The 25379-nt window shown below is 43.2% G+C and overlaps 1 protein-coding gene across 8 annotated transcripts in view; it reads left to right on the forward strand.

Annotated features, from left to right (window-relative positions):
- Positions 1-25379, forward strand: part of TRIM2 (tripartite motif containing 2) — a 150883-nt gene that overhangs the window by 41262 nt on the left and 84242 nt on the right. For 2 of the 8 annotated variants that reach the window (XM_074951019.1, XM_074951022.1), the window contains exon 2: positions 13915-14047. The exons of the other annotated variants lie outside the window; for them this stretch is intronic. The gene's annotated coding sequence lies outside the window, so the exon portion shown is untranslated. The remainder of the gene's footprint in view (positions 1-13914; positions 14048-25379) is intronic. 8 annotated transcript variants of the gene reach the window in all.

Consider the following 25379-nt stretch of genomic DNA (forward strand, 5'->3'; position numbering starts at 1 on the left):
GGAGCAGTGCCTGTGGGCACAGCGCAGAGCCCCCTGGCCCCTCCGCCTAGGGGATGGATATGGCAGCCACTTCTGGGAGCAGCGTGGAGCTAGGGCAGGCAGGGAGCCTGCCTTAGCCCTGCTGCGCTGGCGACTCGGCGCCACCTGAGGTAAGCACCGCTTGGCCAGAGCCTGCACCTCGAACCCCCTGCCCCAGGTCAGAACCCTCTTCTGCACCGTAACTCCCTGCCAGACCCCGCACCCCAACCCCTTGCTCCAGCTGGGAGCCCTCTCCCACATCCTGAACCCCTCATTTCTGGCCCCACCCCAGAGCCTAGGGGAAGCCCCAAGCCTCCATGCCCTCCCATGGGGCTGGAGCCATGAGCAGTGGCTTGCCCTGCTGTGGGAGGAAGCCCTGAGCTTCCGTGCCCCACCACGGGGCTGTGTGGCCCATGACTGATTTTTTTTTTTTTCCTGTGGGTCAGTGGCCCCTGATAGAAAAAATGTTCCCCACCCCTGCTTAAAATTATCCTCATTGTCATCACTCCCATAACCGCATTGGTCTTTGGGGCACCATCATTGATGAGCAATGATACAGTGATAAGGTATAAAAATTAAGAATAGATACAGGGCTCTCTGTTACTCTGGAGATAGAGTTCTTTGGGTCAATAGATTGTCTGTCTGTATTTTGGAAGTGTCTGTCTATATGCAGGGCAATCAATGGCTAAATGTAAGAATAATTCCATTATAGTTTGATTTACAATACACAGAAACAGATGCTGCAGTAACACAACTTTAACCAAAGAGGAATTGATAAAGAGCTGGGGTCTGGGTGGTACAAGAAACTCCATCCATCGTTTTCCAAAATACATGCTGAATAACTCAGTTGTTGCTGCTAACAGTTGCTGGCTGTTTTATGCATGACAGACAAACTACGAGCTCAGACAGGAAAATACAGTGACAGTGGAGTGTCTTTTTCCATTCAGTGGGCCCGATTCACTCCCTAGGTTCCACTGGTTTCCACTGAACCCAGGCTCCATTGGTGAGTGCACTTGAGGGGATTCAATAGCACAAGCTGCCCACCACCTCCTGTTTCCAGGGGGGAGTCTAACATATGTTAACACAACCCCAAGATTGAGTGGAGCCAGCCCAAGAGGCAACAGAGGTAGGCTGATACTCCTTGTCGTGGGCCTTCAGTACAGCCCTATTTGGGTCTCAAAGCTGCCACTGCCTGACAGAAACTACCCTCAACCCTACCCTTTTTCAAAATATAAGGTTCTACGCTGTTTCCTAAAGATGGTCAGACTCTGTTCTCATCTAATCTCCTCTGCCACAGTGGGGTCCCCTCAAAAGAGAATGCTTTGTTCTCTGCTCTCAAAGACTTCGTCCTTGCTTTGTAATCTGCATTGTCCCAGAGGAGCATAGCTGTCTGCCATGGTCGTTCATAGATAAATATTTGCTTGTCACTGTAGCTGGAGCTTGATCCCTCAATTGCTTTGAAAAGCCTTAAACTGACATCAGAAGCTGAGTACGATCCAGAGGAGGGACTTGAGCACAGACCTCATGAACTCGTGGCAGAATAAGCCATGGAGAAGGTGGGCAACCGCATTCTATACCATCTGGACTATCTGAATAATCTTCCCATTCAGCTTCAGATAACAGTGAATTACAGTAATCCATCTTGGAGGTGACAGATGCCTGGAGCTTTGTGGTCAAGTCTGAGAGAAAGGTACAATGTTTCCCAGCAAACTGGAGATTAAAGACGGCTTACTGATGTATGACCAGGTAGCGTATGATTTAGAATTCTCCCTTTCTCCATGTTTACAGCTCTAACTTCTCCTGAAAACACCAGAAGCTTTCTATAATCAAAACTTCTCTTCAATTTGGCTTTGTTCCTGTCTGGTAAAAACCACTGGGGAATTACCTCTATAATCCTCCAAAAAAAAAAAAAGGGGGGGGGGGGAGGAAGACAAACTTAAATATAGAAAGCCTTCCATCTCTTCATCATCAGTACTAATTCTTATTATGCTATGATACCATCATCATTTTTAGAGTTCCTCTTTTCTGTGAGAACTGTTTTCTTCTCCACAGTATTGGAAGGAGCAGATGAGATTAAATAGGCACAAATACATACTCTAGAACAAGACCACCCAATCAGATGGGTTCAGAGAGAACATTTCGAGGCAAGCCCCCTTCAGGTACTGGTGAATTCTGTTACTGGAGTGCCATATAAAAAGTGATATCTGAATAGGTGTGGATAATTAATATTATACACAAAAAGCTGGTCACGGGGAGCAGAAGGGCAAGTTTGCCCATGAGGAGAGGCTGCGAGGGACCTAGTAGCCTGGGAAGCCTAGCCTATGGCAGTGGCTACCCTTCTCTTCCTCACCCTCCCTTGTTTAGGGCAGATTGACACTGCAGTCCTGAGAGGGGCTCTGGACATCTGCTCTCTGTCAGTGCCCTGTAGCTGGTTTTGAGGAGCAGCACCAGGGACTGAAGGTAATTACACCCAGAAAGGATCCCTGGAGTGGGCTTAAGTCCCCCAGGGAACAGTGAGCTTGCCCAGGAGTGGGGGTTCTTGTAGGGGACCCAGGGGCAAGAAACTGGAAGAGACTACAGCCGATCCCAGGCTGAGGGTCAGCCAGCTGCACATGGGAAAAATGTAGATCTGATGAGAAACCTGGATGCAGAGGGAGACTAGTGACTGGCTGGGCAAAGAGACTGGGACAAAGGGTGGGGGACACTGAAATTGGACAAGAAGCCTAGGGAAGGAGACTGGGGCTGGCAGCCAGTGGGACTGGGGATTGTGTTTATACCAATAAAATAAAAACCAGCAGGATCTTATTAAAGGGAAAAAGGCAAAATACCACATTTACTGTGAATACAGAAAGAATCATAGTAAGCAGTTAGTTACAGCTATAACATTCCATTCAGTCTCATATTTATTCATACATTCATTCACACACACACACACACACACACACACACACAGGTTCTGCAAGGTTGTTATCATAGTAAGCAGTTAGTTATAGCTATAACATTCCATTCAATCTCATATTTATTCACACTTTCATTCTCACACACACAGGTTCTGCAAGGTTGTTATCATAGTTACCAGCCTTAGAGTTGCTCATGCCAAGCCGGTGGCCAGGACATGAGGAGGGAGCAGGGCCTTGACAGATGCTCATCTGATGCTCCTGACCCCAACGTTCTCACTTTTTAGAGTCTATTTTTATAGGAATTTCTTCCTAGGCCAGTCTATGGGAATTGCTTCATCATGCTGTTGCTGAATCACTCAGCAGATAGCACATTCCTGACGGCTCTGTGCTGCTAGATGTTATCTTGTTCTTTGGTTCTCCCATTCTTGAGGCTGTTGGGTGGATTCCAGTCTGCCCTCCGGGGGTCCTCTGGTTATTTCCACTTGACGCCTTCTTCAGCCGATGGACACTGGATTCTTAGGCTGGCACCTCCCTGATCATTCAGTTATTATCCACACCAAGCATCCATCCACATACATCCTCTATCTCTATTTTAATCACAATTGTTAATACAACAAAAGGGCGGGGAGTTTCTGGGTGCTGTTTCTGTTGTTAGAGTATTGCTTTGAGTCTCTCTCTCTGTGAATTGCTCTGAGAACAGACTCTGTCTTAGAATGTACTAACACAATTAGCAGCTTGCAAGTTTCACACATAGAGGGAGAGAAACAGTACCAAAAACCAAGAGACCTCTTAATTAGTAATACCCTGGAATTTAAACTATGGGGAATCAAACTCATTTGTGATTTTAATACAGAACTTCTTTAATATGATCCAACAATTGTGGGAGGCACCTGGAAGCCAGGCAGTGGAGTTGCAGGAGGAGCAGGCCCTTTCAGAGGTCCAGAGAGGCCCGGGCCACTTCCAGCTTTTGAGGCCGCTAGCCATAATAAAAAATAAATGATGAGACATGAAAACAAAATAAGGCACCAAAAAAGAGAGAGACATAATTTGAACATTTCTCTTATTTGCTTAAATTTGCAGCTCTAAGCTGAGAGTGTGTCACATTGTGGTCCGATAGGGATGCCCATAAAAACAAGTTGTGAAACTTACCGAATGCCAAAAAATTAACAAGTGTCTAAATTTGAGGCCCTCTTTGAGCTTGAGGCTCAGGCCAAATGGCCCTCCTGGCGCCCACTCTGACTGGCTCTGGGGAGGGGGAAGAGACAGATCAGAATTGGAGTTGGAAGAGAGGAGCTGGAACTGTATGGGTAAGGAGACTGGAGACAAGGAGCCATGAGGATTGTCTCACCCGCTAGGGTGGCGTGCATCACAGTTTGGCTACACCCCAAGTTTACAAGCCCCAGTAAATCCTTCCCTTGGGCCCATACTGGGACAGTCAACATGGGAGAAGTCCCAGTCCTTCTCTTCTGCTGTCCAATCTCTGCATATTCACATTCCACCAATGGGCACTCTTTCCTCATGTGCCCCTGTTGCCCACAGAGTATCCAGTTACTGAGCTCATTCCTGTGGGTTCCTTCCCAGCAGGGAGTAGGTTTAAATTTGGAGCAGGACCCACGTCTGAGCTCAAGGACTCCACCCTAGTTGTTTGTGTCAGGTGGTTATCTGGGTGATACCTCATCCAAGCTTGGCCCCGTGACTTGCTGAGGTCTTCTCCTCTCTGTATGGGTAGCTTGGGTTGCTGGGATGGGGTTTGTACATGTTTTTTCATCTTGCCTGGGGTTCAGCACCTGGTAGTAGGTATCCAGTTCTGTCGGTGGCCCTCGCCGATGAATGGGCAGAGGCTGTGCATGTTCTATCCGTAGTGACCAATCGGCTATGAGAAAATTCTCCATCAGCTGCACCGCATTCAACAATGACTCAGAATAATGCTGGAGAACCCCCTCTTTGTTAGGACCAACTCTGCAATTTGGGCTCTGGAGTGCTCTCTTGCATGAAACCACCACCAGCAATGCTCTTTTAATCATTGTGCCAGCACCTTGGAGCATGACCCTTGGGGTAGGTCTTTGCTCTAAAGCACTACCAATGTCTCCTTGCTTATATCCAGAAAATCTAAAATAGTGGCCTTCACCCAAATGTAGTGTTGAGCCTGCTTTGGATCAAGGTTACAGTAGATCAGCTGTGCCTGTCCTATCAGGTATGGACCTAAAACTAAGGCCCAATGTTCTGGAGGTTATTGAGAGGCCAGTGCCACCCTCTCAAAGATGGTGATGAATGCCTCCAGAGCATCATCTGGGCCCATCTTAGTTAACTTCACTGGCACAAGTGCCAGAGCTCTCCCTGTTATCGGGCCCTGCAGGGTCTCCCTGGCCAGGGGGCAGTGGTCTTAATTGTTGCAGGAAGTCTCTCCAGAGTTATTGCTGCTGGGACACAAACTCCTTCAGCAGCTGATGTTGTTGCACTACTTGGGTCTGCTGCTGCTGGGCCATCCACTGCTGCAACATCTGCTGCTGGAATTGCTGCTGCTCATTGGCCTGCTGATGCTGCCACTCTGCCACCCACTTACACCAGTGCTCCGGGTCCATCTCGGCAGAAGCGCCCTCTCAGTGGACTGGTGTGGAGCCTGTTTCTGTCTCAGGGCCTTGAAACAGGTGTAGGGCTTAATCACCCGCATTCTCCACCAATTGTAGTCACCAACTTGGCTGTAGTCCCTTCCAGTCTCTTGTCCCTGAGTCCCTTACAGGAACCCCCATTCCTGGGCAAGCTCATTGTTCCCCACGGGAGTTAAAAGCCCACTCCTAGGGTTTTTTCTGGGTCTAATTACATCCAGTCCCTGGCTCTGCTTCTCAGGTCCGGCTACAGGGCACTGATGGAGAGCAGACGTCCAGAGCCCCTCTCAGGGCTGCAGTGTCTGTCTGCCCTAAACAAGGGGGAGGAGGGAGTCTCAGGCTGGGCTTCCCTGGTGGCTTGGTTCTCTAGCAGCCTCTCCTCTTGGGAAAACCACTCCTGCTGCTCTGTGACCAGCTTCACATTTTTAAGCTCTCCTTCTCCAGGTAGAGCATGCTCTGAAGGTGCGCCTAATTGGCATGGCCTGAATGCAGAGATGCTTATTAGGCTTGCTTTTAGTGGGGTGGGGGTATGTTCCATCACACCTTGCCACCACCACTTTCCCACCACACAGGTTCCCAGTCCCTGTCTCCTTGCCCAGCTAGTCCCCCTGCTCCTCTCCTGCTTGACGTCTCAAGGTTCCTTCCAGCCCTACATTTCTATGATATCTTCAAGTGAGTGGGTTCAATAAAATTGTTGTGTTCTGAAAAAAGCTTCCTAAGCCTAGCTCTTAAAGATTGTTTCAGAAGAAATCTGAACATTAATTAGAGATTTCTTGGGAAGTGGAATTTCCATTTTGTGGGAAATTCCACAATTTCAAAATAAAACTTCACTCTGAATTAGAATGAAATGTTGAATTTTTAAATTGCTCACAATGAAAGTTTCAAAAATAATTCACTTTGGATCAATTAATGTTTTGTTAAAATAAAATTGAATCAAAATTTACTTAATATTTTTCAAATTGCATATTTTAAATTTATTTTAATTTTCATATGTTTAAAAATTTATTTTTACAAGTTTTTTTTTTAAATAAATTTTCACTGAGATCGATGTGGAATATTTTGATTTTTGACAAACGGAAAAATGTTCTCTCAGAAAAGTTTCAACTGGGTCCCATGTTAATTAGTGTTGAAACTGAATCCCGCCCGTGCCTTCACGTGTTGTTTAGGATGCAAACAAAGCTCCACTGTTCCTGCCTATCCTGGCTGCTCTCTGCATGTCCCCTATGTTGCTAAGTCTCATTAAGTTTTACCTCCTTAAGTACAGTTTGACAGAGGGATTCTTTCGGTTGGCCCCATTTACATGTTTTTCCAGCTGCTCAATGGGACACCTGCTGTGACAGATGCTCTGCCTTTCTTCTTAACACATGTCCCAGATATTTCCATCTTCTTTTCAGGATAACTGTTGAGCAAATAAGTTGTTCTCTGACAAATCTTGGCACTTGCTATAAATTCATTTAATGTAATACCTAGTATTTTTGAGGCATTTGCTTTCTAAGGCATTTAGTTGTCTGTCTCCTGTTGTTCTGAATTGTTGAGATTCACTCATTTGTGTGGTTTTAAATTATGCTTTGTGCAGATCCACTACTGTCTTCTTTAGTTCATTAATCTAAGCTTTTACCTCCTGTGTTACACCAGCAGATTAAAAATGCTATCCTTTAGGCACTATCCTACATAAAGTGCCAAAGGACTGAGTTCAAATCAAGCTTCTATCCTGGTTGACTTGTGCTGTCTGGTATCTTTTATCTCTCCTATATATAACCAAGAAATATAGCATAAAAACAATTAAATTAATTCAAGCAGCTCACATAACCCTGGTAATTTCCAGAGTGGCAGCTCTTACTTAGTCAAACACCATTAGGCTGTCTCTTGGCCTGAGCTCTCTGTACCTTTCATGTGCAGCTCGAATCAAACAGCAGTTAAAAGAAGAGTAATTAATTCAGTGACCAGAGTAAGAAGCCTTTTTTTTTTTTTTAAACATTACATTGCAGAGAAGAGTATTCATGTTCATAAGCAATTGAGGCCTGGTTCATGCACCCAGCTTATGTTGATATAAATACATCACTTAAGGGTGTGACACAGTTACACCAACCTAACTCCTGGTGTAAACAGCACTTTGTTAGCGGGCGGGCTTCTCCTGTCGACGTAGCTATCGCCTCTCTGGGAGGTGGAGGACCTGCCTAAGTAATGTCTGTACTAAGTGCTACAGTGATGCAGTAAGTGCAGACGAGGCCAGAGAAACACACAAACAGGAACTCTGATGACATGCTGCTTACCTAACAGGTGGAAAACTGGAAAGAGGTCAAACGTGGCTCTGCTTTACAATTCCACATTCACAAGCAGAAGTGAAGTCTGTAGGTTAGTCCATCCATATGGTAGGGATGGTGAGTACACAGGCCAGGAAGAATGACTAAGTATGCTCCAGACAGGAGGCTCAGAAGCTAAAATGTGATTGTTTAAAGTGCGTTGCTTAGAGAGCCAGCGGAAGAGACAGGATCTGCAGAGAGCCTATTAATTGTGGAGAGACAATGAGTCTCTTCCAGAATGTTGGGAGAGGGAAAGGAGAGGGGTATCTAACATCTATTTGTGTGTGTGTGTGCTAGTTAAAAAAAGCAGTATAAGTGAGACTGACTATAACTGGTGTTACTGAAAATACATGATTCAAGCTACAAGCAAAATTGTAAAGCATTTAGAGTGGGATTATAATTGAGATTTTATTTCAACCTTTCTCCTCTTGCATATGCTCAAATGATCTCTACTAATATAGACATACAGCTCACACTTCTTTTGCATTTTTTAAAGATTTTATTTATTTATTTTTGCCAGATGAAAACAATCAACTTGCTTAAGACTCTCTTCAGGCTAGGTAATATTTAAAAACACATTAAACTTAACCCAGTGGATAAAATTTGCAAAAAAACCATCTAGGCATCTTAATTTTCAGTTTAAAAATAATAAATTGAATTACAGCTGCCCTCAGATTGAAAGCAAAATTAAATACCACCCTTTTTATTTCCATTCTTGTCCTTTGTATTTCATTTTAAAATATAGATGTACAGCAATTAAATGTTTTCTTGTGGGAATACATTGTATGTTTAATGACGAAGTTGCTAGTTGTGAAAATACAATCTTTGACAAATGATTTTAATGGAGAACTTGTTTAAAATGCACGTAAAAACATTGTTTAAGGAATTTAACAAATTATTCACTTTTTCATATAAGTGAGAGAGTGTTAGTAGAACATAAAGTCTTATCAGTCCGCATTAGTTTGGTGGTTATTATTGGATTTAATAGACATGGGTAGGAATTTATGACAGAGCAGTTCCCTGATTCTTCAGTGATCCATTAATTCTTTGTGTCATTGCCTGTTATAAGAACTAATGAACCTTTGGTTGCTCAATCTGATGATATGGCCTGATCTCTAATTTTCAGGTTCTTTATATATTCAATTATTTGATAAATTACTATGGGAGTATTTTCAGCCCTGGGTTTTTTTGGAACTGATCAGTGCTGCAACTATAATGTGATACAACATGGTGAAAAGCCCTCTCCTGGTCCCAATAAGTGGGTTCAGACCCTGTAAAGGCCAAAGCTTTATTCTGATCTTAGGGACACAGTTTGGTCCCAGTTACACTACAAAATTTATCCATATTGTAACTGGGTCAAGGGACAATTATATTTTGACTGAGTTCTGTTACTTGGCCACAATTGTAGTGTAGGTGGGGCCCTAATTTGTGGAAATCTCCATATTGTTTCTTCATGTCTGTTCACTTTGAACTTATTTTTCTTCCATTCCTTACACAGCTTGTAAAATAGGGGTTTGCCTGGCACACTAGGATGGCTCTTTTCATATTTGAGTAAATGATTGTCCTTCATTACAGCCAGGTGACTCCAGTTAAAACGTTTAATTATTTACATGTGTCCACATGCTAGGTAACTAGCACATTTCTTCCGTTCTTTGATAACAGATTATGGGGGCCTTATGAGGTATCCTGACTGTAGTGTTTTGCTGATAAGGAGATGGTATGATGGGATAACATGGTTTTGGTAATTAAATATTCATGGTAAATAGGCCCAATGGCCTGTGATGGGTTATTAGATGGGGTAAGATCCGAGTTACCCGGGAAAGAATTTTCTGTAGTATCTGGCTGGTGAATCTTGCCCATATGCTCAGGGTTTAGCTGATCGCCATATTTGGGGTCGGGAAGGAATTTTCCTCCAGGGCAGATTGGAAGGCCCTGGAGGTTTTTCGCCTTCCTCTGTAGCATGGGGCACGGGTCGCTTGCTGGAGGATTCTCTGCTCCTTGAAGTCTTTAAATTACGATTTGAGGACTTCAATAGCACAGATATAGGTGTGAGGTTTTTTTGTAGGAGTGGTGGGTGAAATTCTGTGGCCTGCGTTGTGCAGGAGGTCAGACTAGATGATCATAATGGTCCCTTCTGACCTAAATATCTATGAATCTATAATGACCCCAGTTTAGAAAATTATACAGGAACATACCTAGGGTGACCAGACATCCCTTTTTGGGCGAGACAGTCCCCTTTTTAAGCCCTGTCCTGGACATCCCAACTTTTTTTCAAAACTGGGCATTTGTCCCATTTGCTCTTGCCAGCTGATCATCAGTTGGCAAGAGCAAATGGGACAAATCGCCCAATTTTCAATGGGGGGTGTGGAGGAACATTCTGGGGGGTGGCCCAAAAGCATGGCCAGTGACCCCAGGCAGCTTGGGCCAGTCCTGCGCGGTGTCCCGTTTTTGCTTTAGGGAAATATGGTCACCCTAAACATACCTAACTTTAAACACACAATTAGTCCCACTGAAATCAATGGGACAATTCATGTGTTTAAAAGGTAGGTAAATGTTAAAGCATGGTCTGAGGTCTAGGAAGGGGTAAGGAACATAGGTAAAACTAGATTAAACCCGAAGGCCAGAGAAGGGGGTGGAGTGAGGTTTTTGTAGTTTTTAACCAAATATATTTTTTGGTTTCAGTTGCAGAAAACCAAAAGGTGTGGTTTTTTTTTTTTTGAGAAATTAAACAATTTTTGATGAGAGTTTTGTGTTTTTTTTTTTGTTTTTTTTTCCAAAAATGTCCATTTAATCAAAAAGCCAATTTCAAGTGGAAAAAAATATTTAAACAAAAAAAAAGTTCAGATTTAGAGGTGTGCACTAGTGGTTGCTGCCACGGGGTCAGTAGCTTTGGGATCATGTGTTTAAGAAGTGATATCTCCCAGGGGACTCAGCAGAGGATTAGCCAGTAAAAACACACGCACCCAGTCTACACTTGGGCTTACACTGTTAGTAGCACAAGTAACAAATTTCCTCGGGTAGACAAGGCCCCAAGGACAAGGAGCTAAATTCATCCTTGGCATAACTTCACTGGTGTAGAAGGAATTCTACTGAGAATGAATTTTCTGAAGAGTGAGTCTTTTCAGCATAGTCCACTCAATCAGCTCATTCTTGCACTCTCCTTTGTTTCTTTATTTGTGGCTACATTGCATTAGCATCTTAAAGAAATTGCCATGGAAATCAGAGACGAGATATCTACAAACAGACAAACTGTCTGTTCATAGCTATTCACAGCTCTGCCACAAACTCAGGTACAGTGTCTGTGCACTTTATACAAATCCATCGCTGATATTTGTTGCCAGTCCCTACCCCTAAGATCTAATAGTAGAAGAGAATAAGCAACATATGCCATGTGGATGAGGGAGATAAGCAAATACATACAATTGTTACATATATAAATATTTTATATAGGCATATTATTCTGCATTGCTTTGTAAATACATAAATATCAATTTCCACAACTGTCCCTCATCCACCTCCCTCTGCTGCCCCCTCTCCCCTCCAACTTAGCTATGACCCATTTCTTGTAAGCATTGTGGCAGAAGTGGCTCATGCAAATGGATTTGAAGGGGAGTGAGTGTCTTCTAGATCTGTTCTGGGAGGGCATTTCATTCATAAGAGGCAGGGTGAAATGAAAGTTTGTGGGAGGAGTAGACAAGTGCGCAACATTCAAGACCAACATTTTTGGTGGAGTGGAGAGGACGGGGGCAATGCAAGAAGTAGTTAGAGGGGATAAATGGGGAAGGGCAGAGTTGTGAAGGGCTTTGAAGGTTACAACAAAAAATCTCCCCATTGTATTTTCCACTGAATGCATCCGATGAAGTGAGCTGTAGCTCACGAAAGCTTATGCTCAAATAAATTTGTTAGTCTCTAAGGTGCCACAAGTCCTCCTTTTCTTTTAACAAAAATCTTGAGCTTGTTATGGGTGGAGGGATTCCAACAAGGATGGTGACGTGGTCAGAGTGATGAGATGATCTTAGCAGCTGCTTTTCTAAGGATGAGATAGGAACAATATGCGCATTAGGGAGGCCAGAGCAAGGGAAGCTGCAATAACCAAAACTAGAGATGATGAGGGTGTAGATGATGATGGTGATGATGATGTTAGCTACCTGGATAGAAAAGAAAGGGTGGGTTGTAGAACTATTATGAGGAAGAAGCAGCAAGATTTTATCACAGCCTGGATGTGTGGGTTTGGTGAGATGATGATTTCAAAAATAACAGAGCACAGAGGTAGTGGAGAGGTCAGAGCTGGATTAGGGTATAGGCACTAGAAGCCTATGTTTTTGGACCCAGATGCTGGAGTCATGTGATTGCACCAGAATCCCAGTGTTCATTTAAAAAAAAAAAAGATTCTATCCCTCCTGATTGTCAAGGAAAAAAAAATGTGACTCAAGCTTATCTGATGCAGTGATGTGTGCCTGAGTCTGCAGACAGCCTGAAACAATAGCTCTGAGAGGTGTGAACTACCCCATCTTTCTCAATGAGGTGTTAATGTTACATATATAAATATTTTATATAGGCATATTATTCTGCATTGCTTTGTAAATACATAAATATCAATTTCCACAACTGTCCCTCATCCACCTCCCTCTGCTGCCCTCTCTCCCCCCCAGCTTAGCTATGACCCATTTCTTGTAAGCATTGTGGCAGAAGGCACCTACCTTTCTAGGGGGCTCCATTCCCCCACCCAAGCAAATACGCCCTGGTTGCTGGAGTAAATGCTGGGAGGCCCTGCTGCCACCCCTAACTGTCCAGGTGGGAAAGGGGGACTCCTAATGATATCCTTATTGTTCCCGAGATTCAGAAGGGCCTGCTGCCAGACTGAGGGGAGAAGGCCCTCTTGGGAAGGGAATGGCGAGCCATGGCGCTGGCAGAGGGTCATGAAGGTGGAGCCACACCTGTATCATGGTGTGAATAGGGCAGTGGATTACCTAATCTGGCCCTGAATGAGGAATTTGAAGGAAAGATCAGGAGATCAGATGGGGCTAGGTTAAATTACAATTGACAAGACATCTGGGAGGAGATATCCAAATAACAGTCTAAAATGTGATTTGGATGGAAGGAGAAAGGTGAGAAGTGAAAGGGCATAACTGTGAGTCATTGACATAAAAGTGTTAGAAGTTGTATGAGAAGTTGCATACTACCTAGACAGAGAATAGGAGGGTAACCAAGACCATAGCTTGTGGCACAACCATGGAGAGTGGCAGACCCTCTGGAGGGCACGTTGAAGGCTCAATTAATTAGAAAGCTAAGAGGAGAACCAGGTGAAAGCCAACAGGTCACTTGACTTTTAAGAAGGGACGTTTTGCTGCTTTTGGGTGAAGCTGGAGTATCGAACTTGAGATTTAGCCAGGAAGAGGTCATTAGAGACTTGATGAGACCAAAGTGGTAGCATGAGAAAAGGACCAAAAGGGCTTGGTATTGAGGACAAGGGAGAGCAAAGAAATTAGAGTGAGGCTGAGGGAGGTTAGTGGAATGGATAGGGCCAAGAGGGCAGTGTGGGGTGTGGCAGCAAGTGAGAAACTTCAGAGTCAGGGGAAAGAAGGTGGTAGAAGGAGAGTGTACTGGGAAGGGGAGAGAGGAGGAAGATCACAGTGGATTTTGTCGATTCTTTTCTCTGGAAACATCTGTAAGAGTGTGGGCAAGAGGGAAAAAAAAATTCTACAGTGAACATGGGCCACAGCTGTGCTTCTAGTGCTTTTTATTGATCTAAAAGCAGGACCAGGCTAAATGCAATGCAGATGCCTGTGAGATTTTTAAAAATGATTATATGTAAGTGAAGCAAATGGCTTTTTCCTGAAATGACTTATTGATTTTTTTCGCCCCTTCTGCTCTAAGCGTTTTTCTGGTTAGTTGTAAACAGCACAACACTCACTGTTTCTTCCTAGTCAGCTCCTCTTACTCCCCTACTTTCCTCTTCTTAAGAATGAAACACAATATCTTAAACAAACAGAACCTAAAAAGGCTAATCATTGGCTCGCATTGTCCCCTGATACTGCAGTCCCGCCTTTTTGGCTTGTGCTGACAAGCTGTTTATATTTTTGCAAGGCCACCCTTTAACTCAGCCGCCTGATGACCATAATGGGACCAATTGTCTGAATGCTGCAGGGAACTGAATCTCCTGGTCACGGAGACTGTATTTCAGCCTCTGATGCTCCTGAATGGACATTATGGAACACTAGTAAGTAGGCTTCTAACTATGCCATTATAGTTTTTATCAAGGGCTATGGATAATCCTCATTCAGCAGAAATTATAAGAAACTGCGATTCAGATGTGCAGTTGTTAAAATAAATTATATCCTTCTGTATGAAGTGAAAGAACAGCTGCTTTGTATTTAATGTCACGGCTACAAAGAACAGTCTATTTCATTTCAAATGAGAATGAGATCTTCCTGGATAAAACAGGGAGATAGCAGGATGAAATTAACGGGACACAAGCTATTTAAACTTGCTTTTTTTTTTTTTTTGGTCAGTGTTTAAACTATACGGGGCTTAAGTTATCAGCATCTAGTTCTCTATCAGACAAGTTTACAATATTGTGGTAGTTTTTGTAACCATAAATACAGGACTTCAGAAAAGGGTGAAAGAGTTAGATACCCTAAAATTAATGCTCTATAAAAGTGCTGAAAGGCGTTGTCATATTCTAAGATATATTCCTCCTAACTAAAAAAAGGATCTCGGCTCAGCAATTTTAGTATTCTTTGCTGCCTGCTGTTAGAAATGCGTGCAGTTCCATTAAGCAGGAGACCTCAGAGTGGGGATGGGTCCCCAAATGTATCCTTTCTGGTTTTCAATATGTAAAAAAATAATCCTTGGCAGTTAGCTAGTTCTTTACACCTTTAAAGGGTTCTGAAAAGATTAACTAGTTACTCCTAACAAACCTCTTGTGAGGTAAATATTGTCATCCCTTTAGAGATGAGTACAGACCAACCCCCTCTGAACTCTGGATTTAAGCCTGCATCTGGATTTAAGTTTGTGGCTTGAACCCATCTGTAAATATGGAAAACTGAGACACAATGGGTATACGTCTACACAACATTTTGGGGCGAGCAGAAGCAAGTCTCCCAGGCTGGGTGGACAGACTTGGGCTAGCAGGGCTTGTGCTAGAGCTCTAAAATAGCCAAATAGATAAAGCTTTGAAGTTGTGGCTTGGGCTGGAGGAGTTCTGAACCAAGCTACAGCCTGAGCCATAACTCAAAGCGTTCCCTCTACAGTTTGTTTTTTGGAGCACTAGGTGAAGTGCACTAGCCTGAGTCTGTCAAACCAGGCTGAGACGTTTACTCCCACTCACTCCAAAATGCTTTGTAGACACAGGGGTGCTGGAACGGATGTGTATAGTGGGGGGTGCTGAGAGCAATTGAACCAAACTAAACCCTGTATATATGGGAACCACTTCAAGCCAGGGGGTGCAGCAGCATCCCCTGCATCCCTAGTTCTAGCACCTTTGGGTAAGTGACTTTCCAAGGCCACACAGCAAGTCATTGCAAAAGCAAGTATTATAACTTTGACTGGCTCTCCATCTGGTACTCATTTCACTAGACTACAGTGTCTCTTTTTTTGCAAAATCCCATCAGATAGCAGAATTTGAAGTGATGATGAGTGAACCTCTGAGGTTGGGTTTGGTTAGGAGAGACACCCACATATTTGGCTACTTATCTAAATGACACAAACCATTCAGATCTGCAGTGGGCTGGAAACCTCAGGAGAGCAGATTCCTGCAATATTTTTAGTGCTTCCTTTTTCTGGTCTGGCTGGAAATATCCCATATGGCACACTGACAGCACTTAATAAATAATAATACTTCCAGGATAGCCTTTCCTGCTGCCTCTTAGCTTCCTCTTTCAGTCCCCACCTCGAAACTGGAAGTGCAGAGATCTGCAGAACAAAGATCAATTCAGGTTTTGGGTAAAAGGTATACGGACAAGAAAGACTCTTATTGTAAATTAATATGTTCACCATATTTAAATCTAACCTTTTTTTTTTTTAAGCCAGAGGTCAGAACTACTTTTACTTTGTTTGATTTAAATTATCATGAAGTTTGAGTCACAAACCAACCAGTATAAGGATGTTCTCAAGGAAGGCTGGGGGCCCAGTTCTCAGGCCTGAGATGGTCTTCAGTAAAGCTTTCCTAATGAGTCAGTTGAAAAGTCACCTAATGTGAGAGATTCCCTAGGGATTGTAGCATCAGCATATAGCCATCTTTGCCATACTACTAGGATTCTGTACCATGACAGCTTGACCATACCTGAGAATCAGGCCTGACACCTTTAGCTCAGGTTCTTCATACTCTTCCATGTGGCATTTAAGATCACTCAATGTAAGGAGCTTTGGTTGTGCAAGGTCATCTAAGCTTCAATATCTATGTAAAATACTGGCTAAATTACTATTCATTTAATTTAAATATAAACCCTTGTTTAAAATAAAAATTGTCCAATTGTGGGCTACCATCTCATTTAGTATGTTTTAGCTGGATGTGATCTGATGGTCAAGAAACTAGGATTTATTGTTGGAATTCTAAAGCAAATATTAACTCAGGTATATGGAATGAGGCATTACAGTAGGCAAACCAGTGCTAACTACAGAAATAAGGTGTTTCTATGCCAGGCCAGCTATTGTACGTCATAGGTTTTGATTCCATCTAAGCAGTGCTGAGATATTGCAGCTTGAATAGCAGGCCTGATACAAATATGAAAATGGATTTTTTTTGTTGTGTATAAGTCAAAGCACCTGGACGGGATCCCATTGTCTATATCCGGAATAAGCAATAAGCTCCTTGTATTGTGTCTGACTATTGAAAGGAATGCTATGTGGATCTGGAGTGCAGCACAACATGGCTTGCTGAATAGGAGCTAATTGTACTTGTTTAATTTACTTCAGTCTAAAGAGGCAGCAGATTAAAATTAATTTCTTTCTGTCTCCCTCAGAGGGAGATAATTTTTCAGATATATTCAAAGACATTGATAAATCGGAGCATTGCACCAACATCCACCATAAAAAGAGCTGACCACAGTGTACCACGTCAGCCTTAGATGACGGACACTCTGCGAAAACAAAGCATTAACAAATATTCATGAACTGAGCCTTAAAATACCGTATAAAGCCTATAACTGTTATCAATCCATCCTACAAAAGGGGAAATGGAGTGCAGAGAAGTTTTACATACATAGTAGAAGTCTGCAGAAGAGCTGAGAGTAGAATCAAACTCTCCTGCTTCCAAGGGCTGTGTCTTTGCCACAGACCTTTCTTCTGGTTCTGTATTTGCCGTTAAGTACGTTTGCAAGGTAGCAGCTTTTTCTGTATTGTGCAATAACTCAACAATTAATGGAGAGTATTAATTTGGTGTTAACGGTAAGCCTGACTTTTTAACTGCTGCCTTCTAAATATCCTTACCAACACCTGAATACATAGTCTGTAAAGCTGAGTCTGATCTAATACCTTCCCCCTGGCCAGCTCTTGACAAAATGAATGTTGGATTAGCTCCCAAGCTTAGAAGCCATTTGCAGTACTCTTGAAAAATGATATCCTTGTGACGAGTAAGAGGCAATTTTTAATTTGATTCATTGGATCTGGAACTGGTGGCATGCTGAGCTCTCTCAATGTGCAGTGAAAGCACGGATTTGAGGGTGCTCATCACCTTGCAGTAGCAGCCCCTTAATACATGCAGTGCAACTGTTTGATGGTTCATATTTTTAAACAAGACACTTTTATCCTTTTTCAGTTAAATTTAAAATCCGAGCTGGGTTGGGAGTGAAATACCTGACCTGCCCAGGTATCAAAGGGTCTAATTAAAATGACAAAGGATAACTGGAAAATTAACTTAATGAGCAACCCAGAAAACTTTGAGTGCCCAAAAGAAATTGTACACCAAAAATGTGACAGTCTAGGACAGGGGCAGGCAAACTTTTTGGCCTGAGGGCCACATTGGGTTTCCAAAATTGTATGGAGGGCCGGCTAGGGGAGGCTGTGTCTCCCCAAACAGCCAGGCATGGCCCATCCCCCCCACCTCCTATCTGACCCCCCCCCCCCCGCTTCTCACTCCCTGACAGCCCCCCCGGAACTCCTACCCTATCCACCACCCCCTGCTCCCTGTCTCCTGACCACCCCTGGACCCCCCCCACCCCCCCACCCTTGACTGCTCCCTGCTGCCCCATCCAACCACCCCTTCTCCCTGTCCCCTGACTGCCCCCGGAACCTCTGCCCCCTCCCCAGACCCCTGCCCCATCCAACCCCCCTGTTCCTCACTCTCTGACCGCCCTGACCCCTATCCACACCCCAGCCCCCTGACAACCCCCCCTTGGCCCCTTACCGCACTGCCTGGAGCACCAGTGGCTGGCGGCGCTATAGCCGCGCTGCCCAGAGCACCAGGTCATTCCACGGCTCTGCAACTGCGCTGCCCGGCCGCCCAGAGCGTTGTGCCAGGGGTGCAGTGAGCTGAGGCTGCAGGGGAGGGGGAACAGCAGGGGAGGGGCCGGGGGTGAGCCTCCTGGGCCAGGAGCTCAGGGGCCGGGCAGGAGGGTTCTGCGGGCTGGATGTGGCCTGCAGGCTGTAGTTTGCCCACCTCTGGTCTAGGATTTCCCCAAATTTCATCCGGGACACATCAGCACACACCTCTCTGCTTTTTTTGTGCAAAGCGGGAAAGTAACTAGAGAAACATGACATGAAGAAATTTTTTTAATGAAGGATCTGGGATAGAGGAGACAAGGCTTGCACTCATGGGAATTTCTTCCAATTGTTTGCCTGGGGTGGGAGGAAGAGGCTAGTCCTAAAATAATAGTTTGTGTTCACATTGTATTTTACAACTGCACTGTACAAGCATTAACTAATTAAGCTTCATATCTCTCTGTAAGTATTGATATCCCCATTTTGTAGATGGGGAACCTGAGAGAGACTGGTGAAGTGACCACATAGCAAGTCAGTGACAGAGTTCCTGATTCTCACCCATCTGCTCATTTCTGCAGGCCATACTGTTTCTCTCACTAGTATTTTTGTCAATGAGCTGAATCCTGCTTTCACACTGGGATTTATAGGTGTGGAAGGGATGCAGGTTCAGTCCCAATACATAACTAGCCATTGCTGAGCAAAGGAAATGTGCAGCTATATTGCACAGGACGTTAGGAATAGGATATGCTTAGGCCCTTTTATAATCCAACCACATTATCAAAAGGCACATTAGCAGGTAAGGAGTTAAATATTGGTAGTGTAGTGACTGGAAAGACAGCCATTGTCCACCCAGCCCTAGTTCATTGTGCTGTACATTAGAACCAACGAAAGGCAAATTGACTTGGAACTAACATGAGCTTTCACTCAAGTCTCAGTAAAGTTTTGAAAGCCTTTGTCTAAAATGTTTGTTGACCTGAATCTGCTTTTTTTTCAGTCGTTAGGGTTGCCTAAAATTATTTTTCTTTTCTGGATCTATTTTCCTGGTTCCTAAATGGAAACAACAGAGCAGACATAGGAACGTAGGAATTATTAAACTATACTGGGAATGGATGCTGCTGCCGATCTGACGGGATGTATTTTTGCCATTATAAAAAACCCAAAAGCGTCCTAAGGATATGATTGATTTTTTTTTTTAAAGCACTGTATGTAGTGCTCAGCTAGCACTGATACAGCAAGAGCAAGTCACCCTCCTTTTAATTTACAGCCAATTATGCTGGCCACAAAAACAGAAGAGAGTCTCAAACTGGTATTCACTCTGGGCCCGATCTGAAATTGCTTGCTGGGCAAAAGTTTTTAAACAAAACTTTTTTTGGCGAAGGGGCTGAAAAAAAGCAGATTCTGGTCAACAAAAACATTTTGCAAATTTGTGTCAAATTTGCTGAATTGTTTAGTGGTGGGGAAAAATCAGAAAAATTTAAAATTCAGAATGATGTAATGGAGCAATTTGTTTCAATTTTATTTTTAAAAAGGTAAAAAACATGACGTTTTGTCCAACCCAACACTTTTTTTTTTTTTTTAAACACTTTATCTCATCAAAAAATTGTAAAATCTTTTGTTTTGGGTTGACCCAAAACAATTTTTTTCTTTTCTTTTTCAGTTCAGCCATGAAACTGAAAAACTGGTTACTCACACAGCTAAGAGAGAGATGCAGCAGGCTGTAGGGGGAAGGAGAGCAAAAGCAGCGTTGTCATCTTTGCACTGCCTGAAGTCTTGGCTCACATGGCCTCTGGCATAAGTTAGAACAGCATGGGGCTGCTCACACTTACAGCAGCCTCCCCAAGGCTGCCAGAACCTCCACAACACTGACTGCTGTGGCTTCTCTCCCTCCTATCTTTAATATGTCCTTCCTATCTGACTGTACTCTGGCATGCCCCCTATGCCAGGGATTTCAAGGGGGAAGGGGGAACAGCAGCGGCAGCATAAGGCCACTTCTGTTGGCTATACACTGCTGCTGAGCTGGAGGAATTTTCCCCATGTTGCTCTGTGGCACCTCAGCAGTTTACAGGGGCTATGGTAAAAAGAAAAAGAGTATTTGTGGCACCTTAGAGACTAACCAATTAATTTAACCTTAGTCTCTAAGGTGCCACAAGTACTCCTTTTCTTTTTGCGAGTACAGACTAACACGGCTGTTACTCTGAAACCTGTCAGGGGCTATGGTGGAACCAGAATCAGTCCTCTAGTGCTCTCAGTTCCTTTTGAAATCAGCATGTTGCAGGACTGGGCTCCATTAATGCAAGTTATTGATAGTTCATACAGTGTTAAACACAATACAAGGAGCCATCTTCTTTTGTGTTTAAGCCAACAGAAATGGTGCAAAGTTAAAGTGCTTTTCTTTACTGTAACTTACAGACAGCCCACTCAGGTTCTCCTCTCTGAATTTCTGTAGGAAGCAACTCTCCCAATACTAGTCCCAAAAAGTAAAGTCCAGTCCTAGCATGGGTGATTTTAAACTAGGCAGAAAATTTTATGGATGCCTCTGCTCCTTCATCCAGAAAGGAGCTTTAAAATATTACCATCTCCTTCCTCTTTGCCTGGGAGCTGGGTCAGAGGTCAGGGGAAAGCAGCAATTTAATCTTCCAGAAAAAAATGTCCTTAATTGAGCAGCCAGCTCTCTGAATTCTGTCCTGGTTTCTAATGTCTGAAAGAATTATCAAACCTGTTTTCAGGTTTTCCCCCTTGTTACCGTTATTTCCCTGTGTGGGTATTTGAGAAACACAGGCTGTATAATGCCCATTAAGTTGTAAGACTCATGCTACCATTTGCTCCATGAAATCAAATAGCTATGGGGCTCCCTTCTGTGCTGAATGACAGGTTTCAGAGTAGCAGCCATGTTCGTCTGTATTCGCAAAAAGAAAAGGAGGACTTGTGGCACCTTAGAGACTAACCAATTTATTTGAGCATAAGCTTTCGTGAGCTACAGCTCACTTCATCAGATGTGCTTCTGTGCTGAGGCTCCCAGAACCTGAAAACACACAGATCAAACCTGATTGCCCAGGTTCTCTAGGTGTTAGTCAAATGTTAAAGAATGTCTCAGTAATCTCATGGGCTGAAATTCTGCAGGCCTTATTCAGAAAAAAAAATCCTGTTAAAATCAACAGGACTACTGGCTGCTTACAGACAGGACTGCAATGTGTAACTCCAAGATAATATAATATCTTCTGCAATGTACTGTTCCAATTCTTTCACTTTTTGTTTTGGAAACTCAACCCTAGGGCTGATCTACACTACAAAGTTAGATTGGCTTAACTACCTGGCTCAGGGCTGTGAAACATTGCACATCCTGTGCAATGTAATTAAGCTGACCTAAGCCATTGTGTAGACATCACTAGGTCAATGGAAGTCCTTACTACAGTGATGGAAGAACCCCTGATTGTCAATTACTGAACATTATTCAACAAATAATTTGTGAACAAATTTCAGCCTCTGAATTGAATGTGAATATTTGTTTAACTTTCTGTGACTACTCTTTCAAATAAAAAATTGAAAGTCTGTGGAAAAATAAAAAGCATCAGGGACACTGATGCGAATTCACAGGTTTTACTTTAATAAAGTAAAGTTAGCAAATAAAGTCTTAAAGTATTCGGCCTATTCTAATGAGCACCATTGTGCCATGCAAAGAATTGTTTTTCTTTGCTAACTATGAGAAGGCCAATTTAAAGGATAAAATGTAATGTATGTAAAATGCCATTATTTTGGCAGGAAGAAAATGGTTTCTCTCAGATTCATCTTACTCATCTGGTCTTTTATTTATGCTTCAGGTTTCCCTGTATGTAACTTTCCACAACTAATTCTCTCCTACCAGTGCATTAGTAAACATTTCCCATCTAATTCCTCCAGAAAACAGAAAGAAAAGCATGTTGGAGAGGAAAGAGCCAAGGCTGCTCTAGTAAGGAAATGGATACTTGATAGCAGAAGAAAGTGAGGTAGGATGGGAGCTTTCAAGGAAGACCTAGACACTTTGGTGGAGGAGAGAGGGAGTGGGAAACCAGGCAGCAAGCCTATAGCATAGCATAGGGTTGCCAACCCTCTCGATTTCACTGGGAGTCTCCCGGAATCACACCCTGTCTCCTGGAGGCTACTGAAGCCAAAATGAGAGATTTTAGGCGCTGAAAGTCCAGCGGTGCAGCGAGGCTAAGGCAGGCTCCCTGCTTGCCCTGGCCCTGTGCCACTTCCAGAAGTGGCTGGCATGTCCCTGAGGCCCCAGAGGATGCAGGGGGCTCCAGAGCCCACACCCCCTTCCGTGCCCCTGCCCCAGCCCAGTGAAAGTAAGTGAGGGTGGGGGAGAGCGAGCGATGGAGGGAGGGGAGATAGAGTGGGTGGGGTGGGGCCTTGGAAAAGGGGCAGAGAAGGGGCGGGTCTCAGGGAAGGGGGCGGGGCAAGTGTGTTTGGGTTTGTGTGATTAGACAGTTGGCAACTTTACATAGCAGTGTACAGAGGAGAGGTACAGGTGGGGAGTAGATATGATCCAAGATCAGTCTGGAGGCGAGAGGTTCACCAATGGTTGACTTAGGCCTGGGTGGGGTGGAGACAAACTATGGCCATGTCTACATAGCCATAGTAGACATAGGCTACAAAATTATGTCAAGGTAACTTAAGTCCGCATACTGCCACACTTGTGTGCACCCTAGGCTCCTTGTGTCGGTGGTACACGTCCTCCTCAAGAATGTTTGTATCAGTTGTATTGTCAGTGTTGGGCACAGTGGGATGGCTCCTGGAAGCCAGTAACAGTCCATGTGAGCAATGCAGTGTCTACATTGACACTGCATCAACCTGAAAACGTTGACCATGTCTCTACACCACTCGGGGCAGTGGTGTTACTAAATTGGAATATAGAGGCACTTATGTTGGTGGGAACCAAATTTAAGTGAAGATGCTTCCACAGTTAGGTGGATGCAAGGCAGCTTATGTTGACCTAACCATGCAGGGCCTGTGCAATGTTGCATGCTGGGTAGTCAATGTGTGTGATAATAGAGTTCTGGGGAGAAGGGAAGGAAATGAGAGAAGCACTATTTTTCCCCATAAGAATGGTGGCCTCCAAGCAGTAAAGTAAGAGCTATTCACAGACACTTGGGATTCAAAAAGTTTTTCTAAACCAATATTTTCTGGTTTTGAATATTAATGCAGCAATCTTTCATCATAGTTCTCTATCTAGACAGCCTTTAATGTAAACACACTGGAGTCTTCCTTTAAGAGAACACACATAATAGGTATTTCTTAATCTTGAAAAAAGCCTAAACTAGCTTTATTTTCCCAATCTTCCTTGCAAGGAAAAAAAAAAATCTCAGCTGACACTACAGCCTCAGACTGAAAGGGTTGATTGCATTCACTTTAATATCTCAATGAAAGTTTGAGAAACAAGGTCGGTAAAGTAATATCTTTTATATCTCTTATTGGATAATATTACCTCTCCCACCTTGTGTCTCTTGTATCCTAGGCCCTATGCAGCTACAATAACACTGTAAATGTCAATGAAAGTTTGTGAGACCATAAAAAGGGAAATCACTGAAAGTAACCATCACTGAACTTGCCCTGTATCATGACAACCAGGAAGACGGCCTGCCTTGCCCAGCAAGTCATGCTGAAAGGAGTACTTCATCTTCTACATATAAAATGAAACCCTTTCTGGCCTACAGATCACTACAGCAGGATCAGGGCTTTTGACTGCACCAAAAAAATCCATGCTGAGAACTTAAATTAGTCACTTTATTCCATTCATTCTCTAGTCAGCGATGGGATGACTCAGAGCTGCCAACTATCTCCATTTATTTTTATTTATGTAAAAGACTAACCACTTTTCAACTGTACCCCTCCCAAAAAAGCCTTTTTAAGCTCCGTTTATGGCAGGGGCATTGAAAGTGTATTCTCATTTATAGCTTAAATTGTGGGGAGAACTGAGCTAAAAGAGGAAAAGCTAAAATCCAGTCAGAGCCTCTTCTACATTTTGTACACATGGTTGGTACACGTGTTGTCAGCATATTGGGATATGGTAAGGTTTTAGTTGTTGTTTTTTAATTGCAATACATTTAAAGGAGACTTTGTTTTGTGGGGGCTGGTGTCTTGTGTGTTTTTTTTTTTTTTTTTTTAATGAAATGCATTTAAAGGTGGATTTTTTATTTTTAAGGGGAAAACGGTTGGGGGAAGGGAAATGGGCTTGTGCTCTTTTTGATGTTGTTGTGTGTTTGTGTGTGTGTTTTTTTTTTTTAAAACACTAGAAATCCATCAAATCCAAAAACAAACCAAAACACAACAACAACAAAAATCAGGCAATGCCTCATCTATATTAGAAAAGTCCATGATGACTAGTGTAATTATAACATCACAAAAGATAGAAAGTTGAGCAAAGGGGAGGGGAAGGAATTTTTAGGCAGACTGTGTAAAGTGTTGTTTTTTTTGTTTTTTTGTTTTTTTTTACTTGCAATGTCTAATTGATGATTTGGAAGAAGGATGCTTCTCTTAAAGGTTTTAACACTTGCCCTTTAATTAGGGTCTGAATACTCCTAATACACATTCTCTAATAACTTTTTCAGGTCTTCCAGAAAAACTAGACCAGTCCGTACACTCCTAATATTTCTAAGTTAAAAAACTAGCAAGGGGAAAATCCCACCTAAATTAAAAGCAACTATTCCACTTTCAAGCCTTCTTTATCCATCATAGAGTAGCAGAAATCCATTAAAAATCTTTTGCAGATTGTATGTAGGCCCTGAAGTATCAGAAAAATGTTGATAAGTACTCAAACTCTTGGACATTTATAGTAACTGAACCTTGAGGGATTGAAGATATGGGGTAAATTTTTGAAAAATGCATAAGTGACTCAGGCTTCTATTGACTCTGAACAGGATTTAGGTGCTTTTCAAAATTTTACTTGTTTGTTGCCTTTCGGTAAGCGAGAGATACCCAGCCTAATAATTGCTAGCTGCTGGGCTAAATCCTGGGGTTCCTCCATAGACTTCAGGGAGAGTTTGCCTGACCAAGAAAGACCTCCAGGTTGACCCCCAAACATTTAAAGGATGTAAGTAGATCGCTAGTCACTTCCCCATTTATAAATAATGAGCTGTTTTTCCGAATTGCCAATC

Source organism: Natator depressus, chromosome 4 (genome assembly GCF_965152275.1).
Source record: "Natator depressus isolate rNatDep1 chromosome 4, rNatDep2.hap1, whole genome shotgun sequence".
In the NCBI taxonomy this organism is placed as follows: Eukaryota; Metazoa; Chordata; order Testudines; family Cheloniidae; genus Natator; species Natator depressus.